Here is a 25,317-nt window from a genome sequence, read left to right as displayed (position 1 = left end):
AGATTAACAAAACTGAGGCCACAGTATCTCACAGGAAGATATTTAACAAAAATATGATTGCATATAACAAGAGAAGAATAAGAATCAAAGTTAATCCCATGAAGTTCAGAGATTCTTACTTTTTTTTTTTTTTTTAACAGGATCCATTTTTATTAAAATAACTTGTTGGTTTTAGAGGGACAGACACAATTTCTGATGGATGGTACAGTGGTATTTGACAGAAAAATCTTGCATGCGTGCCGAACTCTTCCCTCACCTTTCTCAATCACCAGAAAACAAATTGGAAAAGTGGAAATAGCAAGGTCAGGTCAGGTGAGTGCATACTTAAACATTTCATAGGGTGCAGGGTGCAGAGCAGTGATCTGCTCTCATGTTCCATTAATTCAGAGACAGCTGTCATTTATCTTTTGATGGAAGCTAGAGGTTGAAATGCTTGACACAACATATCCGGCCTAATATGGAAAGATAAGAGCAATGTGGGCTTAGTTCTGTAAAAGTGAGTTACTGTGCAAAGAGGTTTCATAATTCCCCTACTGACGGTTAACAGAGAACTTTGGCCACATTTCAGCAAATACAAATTGCCCAGCTATAGTTAAAAAAAAAAAAAAAAAAAAGGATTGCATGGGGAATTAACCACATAATTTCTATTAGAGACTATATGAATTGCATGGCTAAATCCTTGTGAAGCTTCTTAAATGCTTAAGAGCTCTATGTCCATAAAAGAGTCTTAAAGATAGCTTTTGAAATGCAGTTAGGTAGGCAAAAAGTTAAATAAATTGGTGGGAAAGCACTCCTTTTTGCCTCTGGAAAAACTGACTGCAAGATGACAACTCAGACATACCTGCTTCTTTAGTTGTCAAAGTATTAACATCTGCAAGTCAATTTGGTGGGAAATACCATTAAAAAGATAAAAGAGAGCAAAACCAAAAACAATTTCAGTAAAGACTCAATAGTGCTGTAGATCCAAGGGAATAAAAGTGCTTTCTATAAAAACCAAAGTGTGTGTGTGGGGGTTGACAGTAAGACGCAAAAGTGAACCTCTAAAAATCACATTTAATACAAGAAACTACACTATGTGCAATAGAAATAGCAGAGAAAATCAGCACAGAATGCTGCTGACTCAAGAAGAGATCTTATATGTGGCAAGGGGTTTAGAAGCTAACGAGCTGATGCTTGTACAACCCTATATCTTACCCCTCCCTTGTTTTAAGAATGAAAAGGGCTTTCCACCACCTCTCACAATTCAGATGGGACTATTAAGGGTACTGGGGTGAGGCAGGTTCTTCGTGCTTCTGGATACTCAAACTTCTCAGGTCACAGCTCTATGAAGCTGTTATCTCACTGACACCTCTACCCTTCTATTTACAGTTGTGTGCATCTTACCTTTCCTCACATGTATGAACAGATAATATTAACAACTTGGAAAAGAAGCATTGGGAAGATATGAATGTGCCTTTGCACAAATTCTGCGCAATAGCAAACAGGCCAAAGCATCACCCTGTGTTTCATGGAGGAAAGCTCCAGAGACCACCCAGTCTCACTAATCCAATTTTGGGAACCACAACTTTAAATTTACAGGGTGACACTTTGTTCTCGGTAGTAGTGCTACAGAGATTAGGTGAGTCCAGGCTTTCAGTGGTCAGATGAAAGTCATGAATTACTGGTCCTAACTCCTCCTGCTCATGACTCACACTTACAGTTTGTCCAGCCTGATGTGGGGTGTCTATTCTAGTCATGTCATCTTGATGAAGGTCTGAATTTGAATTCATAATTGCTGCCTCCTGAACTGAAAAGCTCTCAAGGTCTAGATATTTTCATCCAGTCCTGTCTCTGGCAGGAGAGCAGGAGCAGCAGAAATCGCTGACGTACTTTCAGATCAGCTTCTCATGACTTTTAGAAAGTTATTCTGTCATAGCGGAAAAAGTTCTGTGCTTGTCATTGCCTAGATGTTGTTGTGTGATTTTTTTTTTTTTAACTTTGCTTGAGTGTAACCATTTTTGAGTCTGAAGAAAATAGAGGTAAAACATTTTTCCCTTGATAAAGAAAAATTGCTTAAAATATTTTCCTGCCAAAGCAAGAAAGAAATGAGAGTTGAAAACAAAAGAAAAGCTCTGTATCAAGAATTGGCTTTGACTGCAACAGAGAAAAGTGGGTTTAATTGGTTCAAGATGCCTATCTTTTTTTTTTTTTTTTTAAATCACATACTGAGAATTAATTGTTTGGTTGGCTTTCTGAGAAATTCTTCCCCTTTGGCTTTTTTTTTTTTTTTTTTTTTTTTTTTTTTTAAGTATTTTGAAATACTTTCTTTCAAAATACTAGGGACATCCAGTGCTGTGGGAGAATCTCCTGTGACTCTTGTAAGATGTCAAGGAGGTGTAAGAGAGCTTTGGTGTTCTCGTAGGAAAAAAAACACCCGCACGGTTCGATATCACATTATTTGAGGAATGTGTCTTACTGGGCTACTTTGATGCTACTCGATGAAAAACAATGTTACTTGGAGTAAGCAAGATAAATGAATCTGCCCATAACAGCTATTTCCCTTCAGTTGCAAAAAACCCTGGGTGGGGAATTCAGATTTTATGAGCCGTTTTCCGGTAGAAACGTAACGGAAGGTGCTGAGAGGAAGGTGAGGGGCAAGGAATGTCCTCTTCCCTGGGCTCCGCACCTCACGTGTAATGCCGTTACTCTACTCACGCCAAAGGAAGGAATATGCGTTTATGTATTGCAAAGACACAGGCAGCACCTACCGCAGTCAAGAAGGGAGAAGCGAGAGAGGCTCTTCGTGTTCATTGCCATGGCTCCGCCACGCTGGGCGGCAGCTCGGGGTCCCAGTGGGTCTGCCGCCGGCTGCCCTGCCGGGACTTCTGCTCCTCCACGCAGCCGCGATGCCCCAGTGGCACCACTGAGTCTCCCCGTCTCTCAGAACGTCAGCCTGACGCCCCCAAAGCAGCTGCTGCCAGGGGTGCCGGCATTTTGCGGCACGGTCTGCTCGGCAATTCTGCATTCACTTGTAACGCGCCTCTGCAAAGCAAACGGGGCTCTGCTTTAGGCATCGCTCCAGTTACGGAGTCAGTGTTGCAGTTTGAAGTGCTGAGCCAACCTGCTGGTTTAATTCAATTTTCATCCGAGATTTCTTTGATCCTTCTGTTCTTAAGGAAAATAATGACCATCTTTAGGGTTCCTTTACATTTCTTGAGAATACAGACCAAGGCTAGGGAAGCAACAGTTTTCTTGAATAAAAATTAAAGTAAAAAGGTGAAAAATGTAGATCTTCTTGGAACAATCTTAAGCTCTTTATATAGGTCAAGGTCATGATGTCTAAATAAACGGGGTCAAAGTTCCCCGTGCTATTGTATGCCTCCTTAGATCTTTCTTAAGTTCACTCCATAGAAGAAAGCAGGAGCTTCCCCCCCCGCCCCGTGAGCAGAAAGGGACCGCAGTGAGTAGGGAGTTACCAAGAGTTAACAACGGAGCTGAGGCAGAGGAGGTGGCACGCATCCACATTGCAAGGCTGGAGCAGATTGCAGCCTTCCTGTTCTAGGGGAGAAGTAATTCCTTCACAACTATATTTGTTGGATAGTAGCAAGACCTTTATCTAGAGGCATAATCTGTTCCTTAGGGCTTCTGCTGAATTCAATTAGAGATGGGTTGTTGTTTTTTTCTGTCTGTTTTTCTAACACAAGCACTAAATAATGATCTGAGATTACCGCTAGACTGGGGGTTTTTGACAACATTCCCATACTTCAGTAAAATAGGATTGGCACCTAGCACAGGATATATACAATAGCTTTGAAATGCTTATAGTCATATTACATTGGGTAGATGGATATGACCTTGCCCTCCCCTTCCCTATTCTTTATTTTTCTCACTGCAAGAACAGTTATTTTTGTTTCAGACTGTTCAGGTTTAAGGAAACCACTAATTTATATAGGGCATGCTCAGAGGCTTAGCATAATCATTCCCAGAGTAACATGACTGTTTCTATTAGCATAATTATGCCCATACTCATTACATGATTCATATTCTTATAATTTTTTTTTTAGGAGTCACAATTCCCCACTTTATTAGATTTGTCTTTTCTGAAGAATTGTTCTAATTTTTTTAATCATCCCTTATTTTTCAATTTAATTTTCAGAGGTGAAATGGGAAATTTGGTTTCTTTTTGAGTAACTTCCCCTCACTAAGACCATGACCTGAGTCACCGTAAGTTATGCAAGAAGAAACTAGAACTGCAGCCTATGGCTCTCAAAAGCTGTGACCACCTGATTTTCCTATCACATTTGCCTTTCATTTTTTGGTTCCTAAAAGATAGGGCTAGAGCTGCATTCTGATCTGTACTCTCTACACTTTCACTGTTTCCTTCTAGTTGTTAAAGGAACATATCACCCCTACACCTTCCTAACTGAATCAGGAATTGTTCCAGTTTCAAATGCTGCAATGTGGGTGAGTGCATATAGACCTAAAGAGAAGCTGAATGGACCATTTAGCGGACAGCAGTTTCCTGTATCCAACTAGCTTACACACAGAAACCCAGTAGGGCTTAGCTGACACAAACTATGATGGGTTTCTTCAGGCTTAAAGAGGTTGCCATATCCTATTTTAGAAGAGCTGCTACATAACTCTTGGTCATATGGCAGCCTTTAGGAAACTGTCCTGTAACAGAAAAAAACCCATATTTTAGAAGTCTCATATATATATATATATATATATTTTTTTAATCATTTGAGCTTTCAGGATGATTTCTCCAAAGAAAGTCTCTTGATCTGCATGCTATTGAAAATCCTGTGTCCCAAGAAACAAACTTTAACAATATGGTTATGTTTCCTACACCCAGGACTGGATTTTTAAGGGGGAGGGAAGGAGGAAGGAGACAGTGGCAATAAAAAGCTGCAGTATTTCTTTAATTGCTCCTTACTTGTGGGGAACTGATCCCAGGAAAACAATGTCCCATCTTCTATATTCTGTATGCAAAATACAATTATGTTTGCAGCTTTGTGTCAGTCAAATATGATCGATCTTTTTTACCCCAGTGCTAGCACTTTTCTGTGCATTGCTCTCATTTTTACATGGACAGAGACGTGACAGAGTTTTCACCTTCCCAGTTAGAAAGGTGCATGTTTTCTGGCAGTTCCCTGGTTAGGAGAAGGGGCTGGGAGCTGGTTTCCTCTGCACAGTGTGACTCTCCGAGTGTGTTTTTTGGTCAGAATCACCAGCCGATTTGAACATGGTCTGGAGGACTAGCCTCTGCTTGTCCTCAGGAAGTCCTCATTAGTAATCACTGCTGTTGAATGACTGCCAACACTCAACTACAAGGAGAGAATGAAGATTCACAGTGTCTAACTTCAGACACCTAAATTAGGTTGGAAATCTATACTCCCTACAAAGGGATTCCTTCATCTGGAACTCTGAATTAACTAACTAGACTGAGGTGGACTGACTACTCTCCTTTGCCAAAACAATCGGAACCTCTGCCTCAGTTAGTGAAAGTCCAAATAGTTCCACTGAGGCTGATGCATCCTCACTCCACCTTCACCATTGCACAACTCCTCATGTCCCTTTTTCCAACATGTTCAAAAAGCAGAAATACACCTACAAGGGCAAGAAGTGGCTTTTATCAGAAAGGTTTCTGTTTATTCCAGCTCAGTGTGGCAAGTCGCTGTGCAGATGTCTTTGAAGAATTGGGCTTGGAGCTTCAAACTGTTTCATCATCCAGCCATTTACTTATTTTTTTCTCAGAGTTTGTTGAAGTCTGTGAATGTATAATTTATGATGCTTCCCTCTGTCTTGTGACAATGAATGCCAATGGGCTTCTGGAAGCAGAAGCTTATCCTTTGAGAAGCTCCTAACTGAAGAGCTCGCTTAAACTGCAGTCATCCTCCATTCTACCCTCAGGATCCACAAACTTGATGGCTTCAAGCGCCTGCAAAAATTTCCCTCATTGTGAAATTTTGGTGAAATATGATCCCAGTGAAGCTGCTGATCTCTCTTAGAGTCCTTAAAATTACTATATGAGCTACTTCCTCCTGGCAATACCGTTTTGCTGACACTATCTTTTTCTTTGACATTCAGGCTGGCTACTATTCTTACCCATCAGAGCTAAACAGAGTTCATACACTGCAGCTGCGCTAACAATGCCTGGTTTTGTTCTTTGTTTCATTTCTTGCTGCCATAAGCACAGATATCATTCTGTAGGATCTTTCCAGTCTCATCAGAAGGCCACTTCCATGTAAAAAATGGAGGTGAGAATGTCTCTGTATTGGGACATTCATGGCTTTAAAAGCATTGCATTGGGAATGAGGTGACTACTACTCCATGAGAAATTGCTCAGAGGTATGGCCTTGTTAAGTCCTTTGTATATACCTAAGCTTAACCAAGGTTGGGAATGCAGTCCTCCTAAGATCCCTTCTACTGTCATTTGAATAGAAACACACTGTTAGATAATGATGTAGTCCACCTAAAGCCTGGGGTTACATCTCTGTCCCTCCATTGATGATAAGAGAGAATACAGTTGTTTCAATCAAGTGAGACAACTCCAGGTCTGAGTATTGAGAACAGAATAAAAATTTGCTGAAGAACTAATACCCATCACTGACTCGTACTGCTTGTCAGAAAGGATACTCGAAGTCTGTATACTTGTTTCTTCTCTTTTTTTTTTTTTATTAATTAGGTTTTTTTTCAAATAAACTCAAGAGTGCAATGGATTATGCATTATTCTCCTGTTGGAAAAAGAAATAGTTACTGCTTTATTTATCTTCATTTAATGTTATATGGATGTTCGGGACCAGATATGGTTTGATTTTTAAATGTTCTTTATGCTGAGAAGAATATTAGGAGTGTAGTTCCTCGCAAAATCAAAGAATAACTTAGGTTGGACTAGAAGTCACCTATCCCAAATGCTTGCCCAAAGCAGCTCCAGTCAGATCAGATGCTCAGGGCCATGCCTGATCAGGCTTTGAACATCTCCACGGCTGGAAATTCCACAGCCTCTCTGTGCAACCTGTTCCAGTGTTTGACCACCCTCTTGGTAGTTTGTTTTTGTTCCCCCCTTATACCAGATTGTAATTTCCCATGTTCCAGCTTATGTCTGCTGCCTTTCATCCTGCCCAGAGAAGCTGTGGATGCCCCATCATTGCAAGTGTTCAAGGTCAGGTTGGACAGGGCTTTGAGCAACCTAATCTAGTGAAAGATATCCCTGCCCACAGCAAGGAGTGGTTGGACTAGGTGATCTTTAAAGGTCCCTTCCAACCCTTCTATACCACTCTGTGATTCTATGATGCTACGATCCTTCCTCTGTGAACCTTGAGAAGAGCCTGACCTAGTCTTCTCTACCCTAACTCATAACATTCTTGTACATAGCAATAAGGCATCTCCCCAGCCTTCCCTTCTTCATGCTGGACAAACCTGGCTCTCCTAGCCTCTCTTTGCACACTGTGGGCTCCAGCCTCCAACCGCCTCAGTGGTCTTCTGACGGACTTGTTCCAAGTCTGTGGACAAGTGCCTGTCCTGTACTCTGGGGCTCAAAACTGGACACAGCAGCCCAGTACCCCAGGTCCTTTTTTGCAAAGTTGCTTTCCAGCTGGTTGGACCTCTGCCTGTACTGATGCATGGGGTTATATCTCCACAATAGAAGGACTTGGCATTTACTTTTGGTCATCTTCATGAGGTTCCCATAGCCCCTTTTCCCAGCCTGTCTATATCCCTTTGAATAGCAGCCCTGTCCTTCAGGGATTGACCAGTTTGATATTGTCCAGAAACTTGCTGAGAATGTACTCTGTCCCATCATCCACTATCATTAATAAAGACACTGAACAATACTGGGGCTTGTATTAATCCCAGAAGGACACCACTAGTAACTGGCTGCCAGTTGGACTTCATACTGTTTTGTACCATACTTTGACCCCAATGATCCAGCCAACTTTCCATTTATGTTTTTGTCCACTTCTTCAGTAACTTCCTAGGCCCATCTACCTGGAAAAAATGTTTTGCACTGGGAAGGGAAAGTCTCTGCTTTGGTAATTCAAAAACTTTATGTACAATCAAAAATTTTTTTTTGCTACTATTTCGTTGTCCTGGTTTCAGCTGGGATGGAGTTAATTGTCCTCCTAGTAGCTGGTACAGTGCTGTGTTTTTGACTTAGGTATGAGAAGAATGTTGATAACACACTGATGTTTTCAGTTGTTGCTAAGTAATGTTTAGTCTAAAGTCAAGGGTTTTTCAGCTTCTCATGCCCAGCCAGTGAGAAAGCTGGAGGGGCACAAGAAGTTGGCACAGGACACAGCCAGGGCACCTGACCCAAACTGGCCAAAGGGGTTTTCCAGACCATGGGATGTCATGCCCAGTACATAAACTGGGGGGAGTGGGGGTGGGGGGATCGCCGCTCAGGGACTAACTGGGCGTCGATCGGTGGGTGGTGAGCAATTGCACTGTGCATCACTTGTATATTCCAATCCTTTTATTATTACTGTTGTCATTTTATTAGTGTTATCATTATCATTATTAGTTTCTTCATTTCTGTTCTATTAATTTGTTCTTATCTCAACCCACGAGTTTTACTTCTTTTCCCGATTCTTTCCCCCATCCCACTGGGTGGGGGGGGAGTGAGTGAGCGGCTGCGTGGTGCTTAGTTGCTGGCTGGGGTTAAACCATGACATTCATGCAAAGTTTTCTTTATTAAATAAAAATCAGCATCTGAAATGTTTTTCTTTTGGATTATTAGTGTCTTTGATGCAGAGGGCCCATTTTAATATAGGTATGGTTTAACATTTCATGGAAACTGACAAAGGGAAGTGGATAAAGTTGAAAACTACATGGGTTAAGCTTATTTTTTTTTATTTTATTTTAAAGTTATACATTTTTTTTCATGCATCTCTTGTAATAACATGTGCCATCTCCAGGGTGAAACGTGTTTGAGATCAATGGATGAAAAGCACTCAGTACCACCAATGACTTGTTACCAGCATAAGGAAGAAAAATTTTTTTTTCCTTTATTATTCTAATATTTCTTTAACAGAGAGAAAAAAAAAAAAAAATAACTGGACTCCTGAAAGGTTGCCTCTACTCTCATAAACTGAAAATCTCTTATTTCTTTTCCGTGACAAGTGCACTTTAAAGAAACAAGAAAACATGAGCTATTTTCCCATCCATTTTGCTGTGAACAAGTCCCATGACAAATGAATACCCTAGGGAGACTCTAGAGTTAGTCACCAGACCCCCCCCTCTGTGACTTCCCTGATGACTTCACTTTTATTATTGCATAGCAGGACTATAATGCCAGAGTGACTGAGTAAAGCACACAACAAATTTTTTACTGCCCCTACATACTGAGACAAGGTGTGATATAACCCTGTTATGTATGAGCTACTGCTTGCTTGTGGCAATGCCGAGCTACCTCCTTGGACTCCAGGCCTCTTAATCTTACAGTGCGAGTAACCTCTTTTTGGTGACTGAAATGAATGACTAAAATTCAGCCTACATATAAGTAAGTACTTGCAGTGTTGAGGCCTGACTCCATGGCGTTTGCAAGGAAGCACTTGTTGGCAAAGGTACACTTCATCTGACACCTGGCTAGGTCAGGGCTAAGCAATGCTGTTATTTGAGTACATTTTGATCACTGCCACGTGTACAGGAAAATATGTGGTGTTGTGTGCATGTTTATCATAACCTACAAACAGAGAGACACCCATTAATCAGAAAAATAGAGATTGACATACTCAGTTCAAATGTCCTTGTCCTGTGTCCATCTCTAGTGTACGCTAATGCCGGTTGCTTTGGAGGAAAGCAAAAGTATCCTTGCAGAACAAATACACCATACATTGGCCGGGGAAATGTTACCTCTTAGTGACCACTGTATAGCTAGATTATGCCCTGAAACATGGGGGATTAAATCTTAGAAAGCTGAATTTAATCTTAAAAATGTGGATTTGAGTACTGAACATCTTCGCTGCCTACACGTTTCTGTGGCTTTTTCTGAGTCCTGTAACCTGCCTTGATGTTGCAACACGCTGATAATGAAAAATGTGGAGGGAGCAGAAGGAGGAGAGAGAGGTATATTCACATCACTACCTTCTAACTAGGTAATGGAGCTGTATCAGTTAAGAGGTTTGTTTCCCTGGGCTGCCTGTACTGCTAATGGAGACAAATGGACTTCTCCAGAGAGGGGCTCGGGGCAGAAGCGCCACTTGGGTGCTCTCACTTCTTCCAGGGTGGAGTTGGCCTTTCTCTCTCTGCTGATTGCACAGCCAGCACAGAAACATTAACCTGCTGCTGGAAGCTGTCACTCCCACAGGTGGCAACGGCTTCCAGTGTGCAATATCCCTTTCCAGTTTCTATGTGCGTGTGTAAGAACCAGGGCTATGGTCTGAATTTTTTCGGTATCCACAAAGGGCCTTTGGAGGATGAGGAGTAAGTGTAGCAAGGTGAAGGGTAAATGCTAAAAAAAAACCCATCTGGAAGCGAAGCCACGTTGTACTTACTTGACTTCACTGCTTACATTGCAACTGTTTGCCAGGTTTCAATAACAATCCCATATGGCTGTGGCTGAACCATCTCACGATACTTGTACTGAGTTTTTAATATCTAACAAAATTATTTGAATCAATACATCCAATAGGGTGTCTCACTGATGTTGTATAAAGTAATGAATGATTAAATAAACCTAGAGCTAAAAATGGATTTTTAAAATATTTTTAATCTTATCCCCTTTCTTTCGCTAGATTTGTGTTGTTACAGATAGAGCAGCTGGTGACCATTTAGAAGTATGTTGCATACAAGCCCAAGTTATAGTGATAGCTGGGCCCGTATATGTTCAGCTTTGTGTGTTGGCTTAGTATGATTAATTAATGCACAGAGTGCTTCCACAGCTGGAATCCTATAGAGAACTCTGGCTGGTTGTATACCTGCTTTAACCTGTTGAAAATGACTGCAGAAAATGTTAGGTAATGGGCTTGTGAGCCCACAGTATTTTGATTAATTTTAATAGTTGGATGTAGAGGGATTGCTAAAAATGAGCTAAGTACAGAAATAAAGTAAGCCAGTCTGACGAAACGTGAAAACCCTAGCTGCAGCTCCTGTGAGAACTGGAGGCAGAGAGAGGACCTCAAAGAACCTAACAGGGTGTGTGGTTCCTAACAAACAGCTTTCCCCATCACACTTGTTTTCATGTTTACTCCCTCAACAGATTTGCATCCTCTTTGTCCATTCAGGGAAATTTGCCTGTTCTAGAGAAGGCAAAACCAACCCTGCTTGGTCATTTGGAAAAGTGCTGTTTTGATGGGGAAGTGCAGCCCACCGCCTAAATCAGAACCTCCATATTAAGCTCTGTCTTTCTGGATAGCCTTCTGCTCAGTTTCAACCAATGCCAACCTGGTTACACTAAGCTCCTTAGTGACTCCAGTGCTTGATCATTTTGTTTTCTATTTCTACACGTCATACTTAAGAAGTGGGTGTAGAAAAGACCAGAGAGCAAAGAAAAACACGTATTTCTTTGAATGCCTGCTCTTAGAGCATATGGTGGCCTCTACTCCTTTTTCTGAGTTCCAGAGCCCTCTGCTTTAATCATCTTTCCCACTCCTGCTGCCCTTTTGGAGTGGCTTGCCTAACCAGCCAGCTTCCTCACCCTTTGTGTAGCACCAGAATCCCTAGGGTTATCCATGTCATTAGAAAGAAAGCACTCTCAACTTTTTGTCAGCTTGAAAGGGGAACCTCTCCGTAGCCAAGCTTATCCTAAGGTCCAAAGGCACCCCACAAAAGCAGAGCCATAGAGGGATTCAGTGGCTACGGTGCCTTCTGTCTGCAGCCATTGAATTCCAACCTCAATTTCACCCTGTATCTCTGTGCTCTCAAATCTCTGTAAGTTAGTTTGGGTGGCATTGTCTGTGGATATGACTACAAATGGCAGGATTTATGCATTTCTGATTGAACCGTAAGTATATTAGACTGAATCAGAAACATCCTGAGAAAAATGGAGAAATACTTATTTTCCAAGGTACCTGTGAAAGTTCTGCTCCTGTAGAGCATTTCATGACTCGTTCAAAGAGATGGTTTTTTCCTCACACATCACCTCATTCTCTAACTTCCCAAGTTGTTTGCCGCCTTCTTGTTTTTCAGAAGATTTTTCTCTCTGAATTGCCATCAGGTTCCTTATCATCATCAGTGTAAGAATCCAGTAATAGTGATGGAATTTTGCATAAACACAGATTTCTGTCTGAACCTTCACACTGTCTATGTTGTGTTCAATTTTATGAATGAAGTAAGTGCAAAGAAACAGTCATAAAGGATTTTCTTAAAAGTTGCTTTGCCTTTATCATTGGGAACATTACCAGCATTATTGTTGCCTGTTATACCAGAAAGAATGGTCTTGGGCAAAGAACTATAAAGAAAGTTGCTCCAATAACTGATGATTTCTTGTCTTCAAATTGCCTTGCATTGTATTACAGTGCTTGCTCCCACAAATACAAATTCAAAGCTGTAGGACTACTTTCAAATATAATAGTCCAGCACATTAAATGTTTACTAGAAGCTTTCTACTGGTGAAATGAAGAATAAATATCATTTGCCAAAAGTCAGCAGAGGGATTTGGTGATGGAGCAAAGTTCAGAAATTTGTGACTTCTAACTTGGATGATTGTGCTCACACCACACCTGTGTCTTAAGTTATGATAATAATAATAATGCTCTTTTTTTTCCACCATTTTTGCCTTTGAGTAATTGCCAGGAACTTCGCTCTGCAGTCTGGAGACAGCAGAGACTGTGTTCTGCAATTAAAAGTTAGGGAGTTTTTAATGAGAGCTCCAAGGCTGATTCATAGTTCAAAGTTATACAGAAGGTTTCTTTTTCTTTTTCTTTCTCTTTTTTTTTTTTTAATCAAAAGCAGATCATTCATTTTTATCTCAGACGAAAATATGATAATGGCTAATTCATTGGGCGGGGAGAAGGAATGTAGGGAGTTACTGATAGAATTTAAATAAAAAATTTTAGAGGTCTAATATTTTATTTCATTTCAGAAATGTAATAAATCTTATAAAAGGCCTTACACAATTTCTCCTTGAAGATATTGCACTGTGATAATGATGCCATGCCCTTGCCAGCCAATTTCATGATTTGTTCAGGTTATTCCAATAATATCTACATTTCACGGGAGAGTATTTACATTTAAATCTTCCCTGAGATTTGTCATGCCCTGTTGTCATCATGTTTTCTCCTGTGTCACCTTCAAGGACTGATAGGGCATGAAAATCCGTAGGAATAAACAGGACTTGAAATCCCCAGTGAAAGAAGCTGTGCCTCAGCCCTGGGGGGAACTGAGCTCCCTCACTCCCACTGATGTCATTAGCACTCCAGGAGACTCAGCATTTTGGGGAGGATGCTCAGTGCCTAGCAGAAGTCGGATGTAATTGCCAATTTCAAGCCTATGTACAGAACCGTGTCTCAGGCCAGGAGATGGGAAGGAAGTAGCAAGCTGGTTACAGAAAGTCACACGTAAACATCACCGCTCGCTTTTGTAGCAGCAGTTGTCCCTTTGGAGAGCAACTTTTTCATTTCTAAAGGCTCCTACCCTGTAGTAATATACTGAAGGTTACTGAAAAAGAAGCACATCTATGCTCCCAGAAACACGTATTCTCTCTAGATAGCGTGTTTGATTCCTGGAAGTGGAAAGGAGTGCAGAGAATAAAAATGGCTGTGTTTAATCAGATTAAATGGATATCTTATTAGTTATTCCACATAATTGGGATCTTTCACAAACTGAAAGAATTGACCTCTAGTATAGCACAGGAAAAACTTGGAATTTATTGCTGAGATTGGGGGTAATAGGGGAATTTTAGAGGATAATGACAGATCTGGGACAGGTATGAGAGACTAAGACGACAGTGATTGGAAATTACAGTGTAATGGATCCACTAACAAGGGATAAATAATTTAGGGCCTGTCTTTATAGTCGGGACAGTTACTTTCAGGGCAGGTTTTTTTTGCTCACTAAGCAGCCAGATCAGACCATGGACTGGCAAGATGCTTGAAATATCCTTTAAAGAAACTTTAAACTTTAAGGAAACTTATTTTGCAGCCTGAATGCTCAGTTTGTGGGGGTGGAGGATGGGTGTGTAGGTGTGATAGGCTATGCAAGTGGAGAAGTAGATTCTTAAAGGCTTGGTTTTTTTCTGAATTGGGGTTTTTTCTTTCAGAATCTTAAAAATATTTTACATTTGAAAGCAAAACCACTTCTGGTCAAAGCAAAACTTGTGGAGATAAAGATATGTAGGATTTCCTAATTCCTTCAAATAATCTTATAAACGTATCATGCTTTCAAGATAGCTGTAGTATACAGAAGGATGGGGTATGTGCCTAGTTTTGTGGTTAATTGGCATTTTCCATTTGTAATAGTGTAACAAACGTGCTAACTTTATATTTAATGCACGATAAATCACTGCTCCATCTATCACTGAATGAGGGTTGAAACATACAATGTTTTTAACATTGTATGTTAAAACATATAATGTTTTAGACACCTAAAAAGTGCTGTCTTCAGCAGCAGTCCTCATTAGAGCGATGCTGTGGCTCCCACATAGCACTGACCTCCGTCCGTAGCCATAACTCTCACTGGCATCACTCTGAGAATCACTGCATATTTGAGCATAACCTTACACTATGTGTGCATGGAGAGTGCAAGTGTATTTCTATGATGAATGCCAGAGTCCATCAGGAAATAACTACGCGGTCTTATAGGAAATTGTGACAAGCGTAACTACAGACAAGGAAAGATCTCGAGTAGAGCCCTGTAATTTTTTCCATTCTTAGTTTACAAGGCTGATTTCCCTGCTGCTCCTCAGAAACCATGCTCAGTGCAAAGTCGCCGCTGTGAGAAAGGGGGGACTCAATACCCTACAGACGACATCCACCCATTCCCAGCTGGCCCCCGTGCCAGAAGGAAAAGGGGTTGCCGTTGTAACGTCTTCACGGCAGTGACAAACATTGTGTGTACAGCTCTTCGGGCGTTCAGACTGCCTGCAGCCGTCTGAGCACCCGTTCGGGCACCAAGGCTGGTCTGTACTGCCAAGCGACGTGCGAGCCCCGGAGCAGACCTACGAACATCGGGCCCCTCGATGTGCACGTTGTCCTTTTTTTCTAGACGGCTGGGCGCAGCGTGGCTCGATCCAGAAGCACGCCAGAGGTCCTTGCAAAGTGGGGTCCTAAGACTTGAGCTTTGCACCGCAGGAGCGCCGAGGACAGAGCCCCCAGCTGTCAGCCAGGCACCGGCACCGGCCGCGGCGCGGAGCCCGAGTCACTGCCCGCACCTGAACCACGCTCGCTTCTTGATGCAGGCACCGTACGAGGTGGTGTTTAAAAGTAACCTCTGGTCAGAATTAGCAAATGCAATTTACACAGCCCCAGCACTTGACTGCTTGTTAAAAATTCCCTCCGGTGGGCATTCCTTGCTCAATTTGTTCAAAGAGACAGAGCCAGTCTTTGCCAACTAGGCAGCGTTACACATCCCAACATTAGCATATTTCTATTAAAACATATGTTATTTTGTTCAATTATGACACGTTTCTTCGTTCTTAGCCCGAAGCGATATTTGAGATATCACCCCAATACTCCGCAATTATAAAGATATATCCTATACATTGCACTGAAAAATTGTAAGACTTGAAGAGCATACAGACTACTCAGGCATTCTATTCTTTGAGTACAGTATAGAGAATAATTATAGTTTCTCATATTCTCCGAGTAATTAATTTGAAGAATTTAATTATATTTTTCATATTAATTATTAATGTATTATTCACCCAGCATAGTCAGTTCATAATTCATAGATGTATTAGTCAAGTAATTTAGTTGATGAATTTCATAGTTTTGAATAAGTTATTCAATTTTTTTTAATTATTCACTCAGCTCTAGGAGTATCTGTTGACTCTTGAATATTAACTGTAGTATGGCAACTTCTTCTTTTGCAGGGTATTGCGAACACCTGATATTAAATCCAAAAGCTCGTGAAATGCTGTCCAGCCCTGAAATGTGTATTTACATAAGGTTACTTTACAAATAAATGGCAGTTTAATCTGGTTAGCAAATTCAGATTTGGGATCTTCATGCCTATTTACATTTAAACTTCAGTTCTCTTACAGTATGTTCTCACAAAGGGGTTTTTTTGCTACATTTTCCCTTCACTTAAACCTATATAGGAACCTATGGCAAAATCCAGTCCTCACATTTACCTTTCACTAGTGCTAGAATTACACCCATGATGACGTACACATTCATTATTAGTCTATGAGTTTTGTCATCAGTTTTATGCTCAGATAAGTCTGTTTGTATCAGGAAACTTCCAACCAGGATAGAAGAGAATAGAAATAGGGTTTCTTCTGTATGCTTCCGGCTCACCAGAATACTTTAGCTTAGCCTAAAAAATAAGTATATAAGTGGCCTAGACAATTTCCAGGGAAAATAATCTGATCACACTGGGAGCAGCACCTCTGGATGTCTGTCAGGTAACAATTTTGTTGTGGCAGAGGAATAACACACCGGATGAATTATCAAATCTTTCCATATCTAGATTTAGTGATTGTATCACATAACTGGGGTCCATAATGCTGGTGGAAAGCTAGAGGAGAACGCATATGCATATGTGTGGTTTTATGTGGTTTTTTTAGACAGAGACTGTCTTGTGTGTGAGTATATAACATAACAGTTAATACTGGGAAATAACAGAGCAACTGAAAAGCTTTGGGTGAAATATACTTTATTCATAATGTTTCTGGGTCCCTTACTCTGCTAAACAAAGTGATTTCCATTAATTTTATTTTTTTTTTACAATCACATCTTTTTGTTTAAGAAATGTTTGTCCTGTATTCTAAAAAAAATTGCAATAACTTTAATTACATTCAAATGATGCTTGGAAAGGTTTTAATGGTAAGCATAGCACTGTAACAGTGATCTTTGGAATGCAACACATAGCTTGAGATTTTCTTCCCTGTGCGGACCTCAGGGAGGCTTCTTTTTAACAGCTTTAAAAACAATAAAGCTATTTTTACCACCCCCCCCTGTATTTAGAATACATTGGTTCCAAGTTCTCTGCATATTAATGTTATCACATTTACCATTTGCGTATTGCTGTTTCATACAACCTCAGTGTCTACGTTAAATTCAAAACACAGAGGTATATGCCAAACCCTTCATGATTTCCAAATCCATGATTACGATACAATATTCTAAAAAAAAGCGTCCAGCTACAGGTTGCTGCTTTCACTGAGGAAGGTGTTTGTGTTCTGGGTTGGTACCTCACTAGCAGGCAGTCCATATGGTGCTAAATCTTGTAAACTAACTATAACTAGGTATAAAATTCATAGGGAAAAAATGTAATTTATCACAAGTGCACAGCTGGTGTCTGCTTCTAAGTGGTTGTTTCCTAATCTGATACCAACCTGTTCACAGCCCTAGTATGTTATTGAGCTATAAAATCAATAACAAATAGCATGCATGATCCCCTGAGAGATTAACCACTTATTCCAGCTGTGAAGAACAAATGAAGGTTAAAGCAAAGGAGCTGCTTTAAGAAAGGTGCGTGCGTGTTTATAGATGTGTGTGCACATGAAACGAAACAAAGTAAGCCTCTTTTAGATTAATTGATAATAACTGCAATAACAACATAGGGTGGTTTGTTTGGTTTTAATTACGGTTGGTTTTTTAAGCAGCTGATTTTCAAGCTCAGATTTACACGCAGTTTGCTTTCTGTGTGCTCCCAAAAGTGCTCGATATGTGATTTATATTTGTTCTTTTCCCCAAATGTTTCAGTATTACTTTGCTCTTTTCTTTAATCGCAACTAATATCTCAGGGAGTACTGCCTGGGGCAGACTGAGCATAAGCACCGAAAGCTGCAACGATAAAAAATATAGCGGACGAAATTGTCATGCCCTTTCTTCCTGGCTCACAGCCGTAAAAGCTGTGGAAGTTTTAACGCGGGCATGTGCAATGGGAAGGAGGCGAGAGCTCGGAGTCGTGGCGAGCAGCGGCGAGGGTGAGAAATGAGTGGAAGGAAAGGGGGAGCGGAGGGGCTGCGGAGGGGCAGCGGGGGGAGCGAGGGACCTGCCGGGGCTTCGGGGAGAGATGCAGGCGGGCTGTGTGGCTCGCTGGCCTCTGAAAAGGGGACCAGGGACAGGGGGACTGCCACAGGGTTTTGCAGTATTCCTGGGGATTGATTGTACTGGCAGCATCTAAAACCTCATTTTTTCAGCAAAATACTGGTCTTAGCCTTAGATGTGGCAGAGCCAAACTGAAAGCAGTAGTTCCAAAGGGGAAAAAAAACCCTCCTTCTGAGTCAGATTCCTTGCTGTTTGAAGTGCAAAGACATCCGATATAATCTTAACACCAAGACTCTGTCTGTCTCCCTGAACAGCAGTTAGAAAGATGCTATTACCATTTTAATCAAATTAAGCATTCCTCCTGTGATCCTTGGATTTTTTCAGCCCTCTGCATGACAGTGCTTAGCCCCTTGTGCCAGTTGGTCTGCCTCCTTTATCTCCGAGTTGGTTGCAATTCATCTTTTTGCATTATATGTAGTTTGTAAAGCACTTTACAATGGAAGACACTTGCGGCGATTTTACTTTAGCCTAATTCCATCTACCGCAGAAGTGCTGTTCCTAGTTGTGCCGAAACAAGATCAGAAGTTGACCTCAAAACACCCCAGTGAGAACAGTATTATTTATACTTATTTTGTAGAAGGGTAAATTGAAACACCGGGTTTAAGTGGTTTTTCCTGAAGGCACGAAGCTTCTCGGTGCCATAGCAGAGACTCAAACGCCTGAATCCAGACACCAATGTCCTCGCCTTAAGTGACAGATGAGCTCTGCAATCAGGATTGTGCTCAGATGGAAAAATCTACTAACATCCATGGACTTATAAAACCAATTTAAGCCAGGGAAGAGTCAGGCCTTTGCTTACTTTCCAGGAGCAGAAAAGCAGTGCTGAACTGCTGCTTTTCCTGCAAGTGTGACAGCTGCTTACAGGATAAGGAAAATCCTCTTGGAAAAGGTGAGTTCTGCACGTTTGGAGACTGTCCAGCAACAGAAAGCCAATTCTTTCCTTCTCACCTCTGTGGAGAGTACAGATTAGAAAGAAAAAGGAGAACTCCCAAAGGAAAACATATGCCAAGTTTAATTTCATAATTCTCTTTTTTTTCTCTGTTTGTAATTTAATGCTTTAATTATAAAGGTTTATTATAACATTGTAATTGTTTATTCATCGATCTGAGACACTCAGTGGAATTTCTTCACTGGGAGCATTGCAGTAAAATTACAACACACAGGAGACAGATCAAGCTTGTAACATTGGCAGTCTCGTGGGTACTAAATATCTTCAAAGTCAACACATTTGCTGATGGGCAATAAGAGAGAAGACAAAAAGTAACTTCTTCCCCAGTCCTCTGCTATTTTTAATGCCTCTGTGGCTGTCTATATACTTTTTTGTGTGTAGTCTGCTCTATCAGTCATGAAGCTAACTCAGCTCAGCTCTAGCCTTGGTGGCATTATCTCAGGCTGTCACATGGATACACAGGGCTCAGAAGTGCTGCATGCCCATTGTGAATGATGGGCAGCAGACAGAGCAATGAGGGTAACGCCATGTCTGGGTTTTATACTGCTGATTCCCTTTACAGATGTAACGTCAGAAGTTTGATGCACTTTAAAGATTATCCTGGATTTCGTGAACTGTTTTGCAGTAAGAAATTTGATGCAGTGGATACTGAGAAGAGCTGACAAAGAAATTACTTGATGTTCCTTTTAAGCCTGTGGAAAGCCTGCTCTCAGACTGTAATTTCCTGGAATTTATTATTCACAATTATTCACTGTATTTTGTTTTGGCAAATCTTTTTAACTCTGTTTTGATCATGCACAGTCTTACATGAATAATCATCATTTCAGACTGGAGCTGTTGTGATAGGTCAAGAGAGAGATATGGCACTGTCATGTTTGTGACTGGAAATGGAAGAAACCACTTCTAGTGCAGCATTTGCAAATGTGGATATAAAATTTGGCACCTGTAAATATTCATGTACATACACTTGCAACTATGCTCTGGGCTTGATCCAAAGCCACTAGAGGTAACAGAAAGAATGAATATTCATGTTAGTAAAAGTTAATTCCTAGATGGTTCACTGAAATCGAATGTAAAGAGAAAGAAATATAGGCAAAAATTCATTAATGCCACTAAGTATTCACAGGAAAAAAGGTCCTACTTATTACATTCAAACACTGGTGGGGTTTTTTTGCATATATGTTAATGAAATAACACACATGCACTCAAATATGATTACAGTCTCCCTTTTAGCACTATCTTTCCAAACCACAGAAGCTCTGCCGCTTAACAAAGAGAAGCTAGGAAAAAGCTAGAAGTCAAAATATGTGAAACTGGTGCAGCAGAAAGGAAGCACATATTTTTTTCTTTTTTTTTTTCTTTTTTTTTTTTCTGTATATAACAGGAAAGTGAAACAGTTGGAAAGTTTTATTTGATTTAGCATACTTTCACACAAAGCTCAATACATAATACAAGCAGGAGCTAGCAGTTTCACAGTGAAGTTGTGAAGCTTTCATTTTCTCTTAGGACATGCACCTAATCTCCCACATAAGTGAAATTACCTGCATTTCAGTCCCCCAAATTGAGCAACAGAGCAGAGCAACACAATCAAAGAGTGCATCTGGTAGGTTTGAGTCAGCTGTTACTATTTTGTTTACTTTTTCATTCTTTTTTTCTCTAACAGAAAGGTAGAAAAAATATTTTAAGAGAGAAATGATCTTGAATTAGTCTGAAGAGGCAAATGCACACCTAGATTGCAGGAATTTCCCAGGCAGGCAGAGGCTGAATTTGGGAGACACAGTCATTTGAAGCTGACACTGGTTTTGCTTGACTTGTGTTCACCTGATGACACGTAGTCAACTTCACACAGCACTGCTGTGGGACAGCCTTCAGGTGTCAGCCTCCCAAACTCTGCCTGTAAGTCAAGCTCAGTTCACTCGTGAGAGAATGAGGTTTTAAGATAGAATATCACTTGAACTAGACCATAAATCTTTATACTTCACAAAAATCTATCACCTCTCTGATTAGATAATTAACAGAATTGGTGCTTATAGTGCCATACCTCTTCATAATTTACACAATATCAAGCTGAATGGAGGGGTTCGTGTGTTTGCATTTGCCTGTCTAGCAAAAAACCATCACTGAACAGTCAGGACAATACAGTTTTAATGCAGAATAATCTGTCATTCTGTAGTCCAAACATACAGGCTCTATTGTCAGCTGGTATAAATGCCCCACTGCTGCTTAAAAAGAGCTGTGTTGTCTTGGACTTAGCTCTCATTTCTTTACAGGCTGCTCAGAGCATGAGAATAACCAGCCAGGTATGTAACAGGGCACGATTTCATATCCTTTTCTTTCAAAGTCCAAGAGAACTTACCGATATGCTTGTATGTACAGGGAGACTTTGCCTGCTGTTATAAAAGAAGCGACTGAACACCAAATGGATCAACAAATTCTATTGCAAAAATGAACAGTCTCCTGCTGTAAGGAAAGGAAGAGCCCATGAATGAGGGGAAAAAAAAAAAAACAAAAAACCTAATTCTTTAGCCAATGGGATAGTTTGTACTCAGCACAGAGTATTCAGACTCTATAAGGAAGACTCCACAAGACTGAGTTTTGCACCTGAGACACCCTGTTTCAACTTCCAGACATGAAGAATAACATCCAAATGTTGCCACAGGATTAGACGGTTGCAACTAGACAGTGACGGTAGCTCCACAAGTTTGGAGGAACAGCCTCCTCATTTGCTCTCCAGCTGTAGGGCTCTGGAAGTGTTTAGAGAAGAAAGCAGATTTTTTTCCCCTGTCACTACCTCCAAAACTAGCTTTATAAATTGGGTTACAGCATTTTTTCAGAATATTTTGGTAGCTTCTCTTCAAACAGGCGGTGTTATGCCTTGGCAAATCTGAAGGTCAGCACTGGACAGGTGTGAAGCTGCAAGGGGAATAATTGCTGTAACTGGCAGCAAGGAAAGCAACTCTTCAGTATGGATCCTGATTAGAAAGAAACATCTTGTATAAACCATGGACAACTGTATTGCACTCTAAATAATGCAAAAGGAATTTTCAGTTCTCCTGAAGTCCTTGGAGTTTGAGGTGAGAGGAAATGCTACCTGGAATTCCTAGTCTTCATTCTAGTTCAGGAATGCCTTTCATCTCAAGTTGGGACAAAAAGATGCAATTTCTTACAAGATGCTGTTTCCAAATCATTTCACTTCAGAAATATCTAAGTAGTCTCATGACTTGCTTCATTTTATTAAAAGTGAAGCATTTCTTTCTGACTCGTTCTGACTTTTCTGTTATTAGCTACAGGATAATAAGTTTTTTTCTTGGATGTGATAAATGTCCATAAAATCACAGATCAAAACAGTCATTGAGACAAGGTTCTTTGACCTTGTCAAAATGAAGTATTTCAAAAAACTTGTGTAAAAAATTTTTGTTTATCTGTACATTCCAGAAAATGTTTGATGTAATTGAATCAGCATTCTCCAATGGAAAACTGTTCTATCTGTAAAAAGAGTAGATCAGCTTTAATCACAAGGAAAAAGCAAACAAATAAAGAGATGGTGAAAAAAACCTTAAGCTAAAAACAGTCATTGTGCAAGATTTTCAGAGGGCCTGAGAGATACAGGAGGTCAAACCATAATATCACTGAAGCTGGTGGGAATTCTGTCAATTACTTTAACGTGACTCATGTTCTACCCCATATCTTATGAAAATTCAACACTGTCTATTTGAAGGCCCAGAGAACAGCAGACGTTTCTTGAGTCTATAACTGACAGAATCCAGTCCCCCTCATTTCTTTGGTGAATAAATAGGGGTGTGTGTATATATATATATGTATGTATATATAAATGTACATAGTCAGCTGGGGATGCCGTACACCAAAGTGCAGCAGCTGAGATTGTGGATATTGGAGTCCAAATGCATAATGAAGCTCCAGTATTTGTATTTTAAGCCCATCATGAGAAACTATAAACTAAGTCTGATGGGCAATGCCCCTTTATGGGTACTTTGGATGCACAGTGGGTGGATCAGAACGAGATGCTGATTTCATTTGGATTTCTGCCCTTACATCCACAGGACTGCAGTTTTGGCATTGTTTGCCTTTGCTGCAGAGTTCATTTCTGTTTCAGCATCTGTTCATGGACAGGACTCTGCTTCTGCTTTTTTTGTGGTACATCTACTGCTGTTTCACCACTATACATTGCTTGTTTTTTTGCTGTTCCTGCTTGCTTTCTGCAACAGCTATGCTTTTTCTTCTCATGTCTGCTGTGCTAAACCCATATCTACATGTAGCCAGGCCTCTTCCTCAAGCATTTGATTTGTCCTAACAAGAGATGGTCTTAATTTCAATTCTAAATTAATCTCCTTCTCACACAGATCTGTTGTGATAATCTTACATTTTCTACTCTAATGTATTTAAATCACAAATGCAGAACCAGGAAAATAAGGTAAGAGGAAAGGTTACATGCTATAAAATAAATTAACTTCCTAGCATTTTCACATTTCTTTTTTTTTTTTTTTTTTTTTTTTAATCTGCTTTTGGGGAGAAGTAGGTTGAGAAGGGAAGTTTCTTGTTTCCTATTTAATGTCCAGTCATTTGGTGTTTGTATTTGTAAAGCTTTTCACAAGGATTTAGCTGCATAACACAAATCCTGCTGATATTAACAGGAATTATATAATCAAATCTTTGCACAAATATTTGAAAATATAAGAACAAAATATCTATTTTTCAGTCATCTTCCCTGTTTTTTACCCTTTTTTTTTTTTTACTTATTCCCTTTGTGATTAGAAATTATCTCCTACAGCTTCCAGATCAATATCACAGAATTAAGAGACTACTTTCTGTAGCAAACTTTCTGCAAACTGCTCAAAGACAACTTCTAAGTCTTTCCAGAATACTTTCTCCAGAGTTTTGTCGCTAGAGAAGCTGTTTGTTACCGCAAGGTGCTGTGGTGTTGAACAGGTAAGCTTTCATCCAGTATCAGATACTTCAAGTGCACCTGCGGCTCCAAGTGCAGCGGAGGTTAGCTCCAAGAGATGTTAGAAGTGCACCGACCATGATCATCTCTTTCAACAGACCCTGCTCACAAAGGAAACTATCTGAGATAACAAATCAGTGTCAGAAATCACACTGTAAACCAAAGAAATAGCCTCTTGGGTTGAAAGCTTCTTAGTCATGCAAAGGATGATGTTCAGATAAATTCCCGAGTCATCTGCTGACCTTATTTGTGCTAAAAAAAATGCTGGGATGTTGTGGCTACCTCTATGCTAGTAAAGGGAACAGTGCTAGGGCTTGTTTTCTTGTTCTCAGGTTAGCTGGCATAGTCGGGACCCCTCCCTATTTCTAAGTTCTCTTGTCTTCAAGGCAGACTGCTAACAACTAAGCTACTAACTGGGCACAAGTGGAGAACAGTCCTTGCTTTGTGTTGACTCCCAGTTTGTGTCCACGAAATGTTTGAGAAAGGCCTCATTTGCTGGGCCAAAACTATGCTAATGACCGCTCAGTTATGAACCGAATATGAACAATGAAATTCCTAAGAGCACCATTTAGTTCACTAGTATATATGTTCCCTATGATTATATCCTAAAATAAAAGGTATGTTTTCAGGAAGAAGGTGTTACTTGGCATAAGCACTCCATTCCAAAAGTCACCTTTTACAGCAGAATTTTCTTCTTTATATGGTGTCCATGGAGAGCAAATAGCAATAAGTTCACTGTAAAGTACGTTGTACTTACTATTCCCTATAATATGCTATACGAAATGTGCAATTTTACCTATGCATTTTTAGAAGCTTCTGAAAAAGAAAAGCAGCCTGAAGTCTATGCTGGGAATATGCTAATTAAGAGATGTGATTGAAATGTTAATCAAGATATTCTAAGGCTGACAAAGGAAGGAGATGTCTTAATCCTCCACGTTACCATGAGGTCTTCCATTGCCCAGTCATAGCAGAGAAAAAGCAAAAGAAATTGAGATGGAGGAAGACCCTGCCCATCGTGGGCTACGAGTCTGCTCTGGGTCTCTAATATTTGCAGTCAACAATGGCAGAGAGCTAAAACAGAGCTCTGAGACTTCTCCTGAGCATGCCAGTTCAGGGACAGACTTTCAAGGCTAATTAGTGAACCTCAAATGCTTGCAAAGATGAATTGTTAGCAGCAGCCTTAGTAATTTATTTTTCATTTAAGCTTGTTGTAGCTTTGTTCTGTTACTGCACATCTCTGTTTTAAGTAAACATGCCATTTAAATCTTGCTTAG

The 25,317-nt window shown here is 40.3% G+C and overlaps 1 long non-coding RNA gene across 1 annotated transcript; it reads right to left on the bottom strand.

Annotated features, from left to right (window-relative positions):
• Positions 1 to 7,110: 7,110 nt before the first annotated feature.
• LOC115352926 lies at positions 7,111 to 24,619 on the bottom strand. The gene is made up of 3 exons (XR_003927331.2): positions 24,609 to 24,619; positions 11,166 to 11,168; positions 7,111 to 7,217 (listed from the first exon to the last, which is right to left on the bottom strand). It is a non-coding gene; the product is annotated as an uncharacterized LOC115352926 (long non-coding RNA).
• Between the last annotated feature and the right edge of the window lie 698 nt (positions 24,620 to 25,317).

This window comes from Aquila chrysaetos, chromosome 18 (genome assembly GCF_900496995.4).
Source record: "Aquila chrysaetos chrysaetos chromosome 18, bAquChr1.4, whole genome shotgun sequence".
In the NCBI taxonomy this organism is placed as follows: domain Eukaryota; kingdom Metazoa; phylum Chordata; class Aves; order Accipitriformes; family Accipitridae; genus Aquila; species Aquila chrysaetos.
This window is presented reverse-complemented; position numbering and strand designations above follow the sequence as displayed.